General features: G+C 44.7%; 1 protein-coding gene across 3 annotated transcripts in view; it reads right to left on the bottom strand.

Moving 5' to 3' along the window:
• The window catches only part of LOC143287602 (neprilysin-2-like), a 237,601-nt gene that overhangs the window by 181,240 nt on the left and 51,361 nt on the right, over positions 1–5,000 (bottom strand). The gene's annotated exons all lie outside the window — the stretch shown is intronic.

The raw sequence follows: 5,000 nt of genomic DNA, 5'->3' as shown, positions 1-5,000 counted from the left end.
AGACAATGCCATGCTAAGATCGGGAGTTCAGCTATCCTGCTCTGTTGGCATGACTACCCTCCCTGTTATGCCCGTTTCCATGGAGCACGGTGCCGTATATACATTGTCTGCATCATGGCAGTCCCTACTGTTATGCCTAACTGTTTCTATGGTACCAAGGTGCCATGTCTATATCGTCTGCATCATGGCAACCCCTTCCTGTTATACCTAAATGTTTCTATGGGACCACGGTACCATATATACATTGTCTGCATCATAGCGTACCTTCCTGTTATGGGTAACTGTTTCTATGGGACCAAAATGCCATATACATTGCATCATAGCAACCCCTTCGTGTTATGCATAACTGTTTCTATGGGACGAAAATGCCTTATACATTGTCTGCATCATGGCACCCCCTTCGTGTTATGCGTAACTGTTTCTATGGGACCACGGTGCCATATATACATTGTCTGCATCATGGCAGCCCCTACTGTTATGCCTAACTGTTTCTATGGGACCAAAATGCCATATACATTGCATCATAGCAACCCCTTCGTGTTATGCATAACTGTTTCTATGGGACGAAAATGCCATATACATTGTCTGCATCATGGCACCCCCTTCCTGTTATGCCTAACTGTTTCTATGGGACCACGGTGCCATATATACATTGTCTGCATCATGGCAGTCCCTACTGTTATGCGTAACTGTTTCTATGGGACCAAAATGCCATATACATTGCATCATAGCAACCCCTTCGTGTTATGCATAACTGTTTCTATGGGACGAAAATGCCTTATACATTGTCTGCATCATGGCACCCCCTTCGTGTTATGCGTAACTGTTTCTATGGGACCACGGTGCCATATATACATTGTCTGCATCATGGCAGCCCCTACTGTTATGCGTAACTGTTTCTATGGGACCAAAATGCCATATACATTGTCTGCATCATGGCACCCCCTTCCTGTTATGCCTAACTGTTTCTATGGGACCACGGTGCCATATATACATTGTCTGCAACATAGCATACCTTCCTGTTATGCGTAACTGTTTCTGTAGGACCAAGGTGCCATATATGCATTGTCTGCATTATGGCAACCCCTTCGTGTTGTGCTTAACTGTTTCTGTAGGACCAAGGTGCCATATATGCATTGTCTGCATTATGGCAACCCCTTCGTGTTGTGCTTAACTGTTTCCATGGGACCAAGGTGCCATATATACATTGTCTGCATTCAATATTCCTCCTCTGTCTACACGTCTCCATGGCTGATGACAGATCTCTGCTTTCCCCAACACTGACTCTAGAGGTCGTGGCGTCTGTCTGGAACCTGTCTTACAGGTGAGAATGGATCGCTCAGTGCTGGCATCACTCTTCCATGGAGGGTACTACAAGCAGGAGGAACTTCCAGCATGCAGGACTATTCCAGGCATCACAGCACAGCCAGTCTTTCGGCAAAACGGTGCCAGTGCCATGGTGTGTTCGGTCTGATTTCAGGGCTAGTTGCTTGGGTGTTGTTGAGCATTCTCTTCACCTGACGTGGGTGTTGTTGAGCATTCCCTTCATCTGACGTGGGTGTTGTTGAGCATTCTCTTCGCCTGACGTGGGTGTTGTTGAGCATTGAGCATTCTCTTCACCTGACGTGGGTGTTGTTGAGCATTCCCTTCATCTGACGTGGGTGTTGTTGAGCATTGAACATTCTCTTCGCCTGACGTGGGTGTTGTTGAGCATTCTCTGACGTGGGTGTTGTTGAGCATTTTCTTCATCTGACGTGGGTGTTGTTGAGCATTCTCTTCATCTGACGTGAGTGTTGTTGAGCATTCTCTTCATCTGACGTGGGTGTTGTTGAGCATTGAGCATTCTCTTCATCTGACGTGGGTGTTGTTGAGCACTCTCTTCACCTGACGTGGGTGTTGTTGAGCATTCTCTTCCCCTGACGTGGGTGTTGTTGAGCATTCTCTTCATCTGACGTGGGTGTTGTTGAGCTTTCTCTTCATCTGACGTGGGTGTTGTTGAGCATTGAGCATTCTCTTCACCTGACTTGGGTGTTGTTGAGCTTTCTCTTCATCTGACCTGGATGTTGTTGAGCATTGAGCATTCTCTTCATCTGACGTGGGTGTTGTTGAGCATTCTCTTCACCTGACGTGGGTGTTGTTGAGCATTCTCTTCACATGACTTGGGCATTGTTAAGCCTTCTTTTCACCTGTGCTGGGTTTTCCTGATGATGATACGAACACTTAATAGCGCCTATCATTGGTCGAAAACACAGGTTCTAAACGCTTAACAAACACGGAGTGATTCTGACAACAGGCTGCCTACCTGGGAAGAGCAGATTAACAGCTGGCACGTTGTCAGTCCTTCAGTTCACCTGACTAGCGTATTGTTAACCCTGGCAAGTTTTTCAGGTTCAGTTTCAGTAGTTCAAGGAGGCGTCACTGCGTTCGGACCAAAAAAAAAAAAAAAAAAAAAAAATCGCTCTCCCCAGCGGGGAAATGAACTATACTACCGAGGAGCCTGGCAAGGGCATTGTTAACATTTCCCCTGATATGATATGATAGTCGTTTTCCATTGCCACCATAAAAACAAAGCAGAGTGGGTAATTGCTGTTCCAGTTATCTGGCTCATAATTTGATTATATTGGGGAGTGTCTTTCCCTAGTTGTCATCCCTACTCTCTCGACCAAAAGGGCTTTTGGACAGTTTCAGTAGCTCAAGGAGGCGTCACTGCGTTCGGACAAATCCATATACGCTACACCACATCTGCTAAGCAGATGCCTGACCAGCAGCGTAATTATAATTTAAAACAAACAAAAACAAAAAAAAAAACAAAAACAGTCGGTGTTGGGATGGTTCCAAGTTGCTCCACAAGGCTGCAGCACTAAGAGCCAGTGCAATCATGCCTCCAGGTTTAAGAGTCACAACCTCCCACGAAAGACTAAGCTGTAAATGAACTCCCATTACAGTGGAAAAACCAATCATCACACAGCTCCCACTTTGCTGTTGATCCAACTGTAAGTCCCCCCGGCACGTGGAAAAAGCACAATATCAGAATGACAGTGCTGTCGCCGGATAATTTGCAGACAAACTGCACATGTGTTTTGTTAAGCTTTTTTAAGGAAGGATACAGTGTGCTGTGGAGTACCGCTTAATGTTTTTTGTCTAAGCGACAATAAATGCGGATAATTACTGCACTGACGTTTGGAGATTAATGACAACACTTTACATAAATGGGCAAAAATCACTGTTAGTGCGATTTTACGACGTCGGTGTGTAGAAATCTAACAAGAAATTGCAGAACACATGCCTTAAAAAAATGTGTATATATATATATATATATATATATATATATATATAGAGAGAGAGAGAGAGAGAGAGAGAGAGAGAGAGAGAGAGAGAGATCTATATATATCTCTGTGTGTGCATGTGTGTGTGTGTGTGTGTGTGTGTGTGTTTGTATTTGTTTGTATTTCTTTTTATCACAAAAGATTTCTCTGTCTGAAATTCGGGCTGCTTTCCCCAGGGAGAGCGCGTCGCTACACTACAGCGCCACCCATTGTTTTTGTATTTTTCCATGCGTGCAGTTTTATTTGTTTTTCCTATCGAAGTGGATTTTTCTAGAGAATTTTTGCCAGGAACAACCCTTTTGTTGCCGTGGGTTCTTTTATGTGCGCTAAGTGCATGCTGCACACGGGGCCTCGATCGGTTTATCGTCTCATCCGATTGACTAGCATCCAGACCACCATTCAAGGTCTACTGGAGGGGGAGAAAATATCGGCGGCTGAGCCGTGATTCGAACCAGCGCGCTCAGATTCTCTCGCTTCCTAGGCGGACGCGTTACCTCTAGGCCATCACTCCACTATATATACGAGAGTCATTCAATAAATAAGGTGAATTTTTCGGTATAAGGACTTCTAATACAGATAGAAGCTTACTTTTTTTTTTGTTTTTTGTTTTATTTCTTTTTCACATGGATTTAATTTGTTTTGCAGATTAAAAAAAAATTTTGAGAGTTTTGGCGATTAACAAAGATGGCCGGCCAAGGAGCATGCTCCAGGATTGAACAGCGGTCAGTTATCAAGTTTTTGGTTGCTGAAGGGTGCAAACCAGTTGAAATTCATAGGAGAATGTCAACTGTGTATGGTGCCACATGTTTCAGCCGAAAAAAATGTATACAAGTGGGCTAAATTGTTTAAAGAAGGACGGAGCAGTGTTGAGGATGAAGACAGGCCTGGAAGGCCTACAGAAGTGAGGTCTCCTGAGGTGATCGAATCAGTCAATGACCTCATTCAGTCTGACAGAAGGGTGACAGTGGATGACATTGCAAGGACTTTGAGCTTATCTGTTGGGACAGCACACAAAATTGTCCATGATGACCTTGGCTACTCGAAGGTCAGCTGCCGGTGGGTGCCAAAGATGCAAGGCCTCACACAGCAGCCCGAACGGTGCAGACCATCAACGAGCTGGGCTGGGAACTGCTCCCTCATCCCCCTTACAGCCCAGACCTTGCCCCTTCAGACTTTCACCTGTTTGGTCCCTTGAAAGCGTTCACGAGAGGCACGAAGTTTGAAAGTGACGATGAAGTCAAAAGTGTTGTGAGCGACTGGCTGAGACATCAGTCCAAAGATTTTTACGCTGAGGGAATACGGAAGCTTGTGCACAGATGGGAAAAGTGTGTGACAGTGCTGGGAGACTACGTTGAAAAAAAAAAAAGAAGTAAGCTTCTATCTGTATTAGAAGTCCTTATACCGAAAAATTCACCTTATTTATTGAATGACCCTCGTATGTATGTGCGTGCGTGTGTGTGTGTGTGTGTGTGTGTGTGTGTGTGTGTGTGTGTGTGTATGTATGTATGTATGTCTGTACATAAAATAGATAGATAGATATCTCTCACTCCGCCTTTTCTTCTGGAAAGAAAGCAAATAGTGTGAATCAGCGTGCTTTCTGCAGAGACCGTTATGAGGCAGAAAACCAGATACCCAGTCATCATCCCAGGGACTGATGCTGACTCACAACAACCT

This window comes from Babylonia areolata, chromosome 11 (genome assembly GCF_041734735.1).
Source record: "Babylonia areolata isolate BAREFJ2019XMU chromosome 11, ASM4173473v1, whole genome shotgun sequence".
In the NCBI taxonomy this organism is placed as follows: Eukaryota; Metazoa; Mollusca; class Gastropoda; order Neogastropoda; family Buccinidae; genus Babylonia; species Babylonia areolata.
This window is presented reverse-complemented; position numbering and strand designations above follow the sequence as displayed.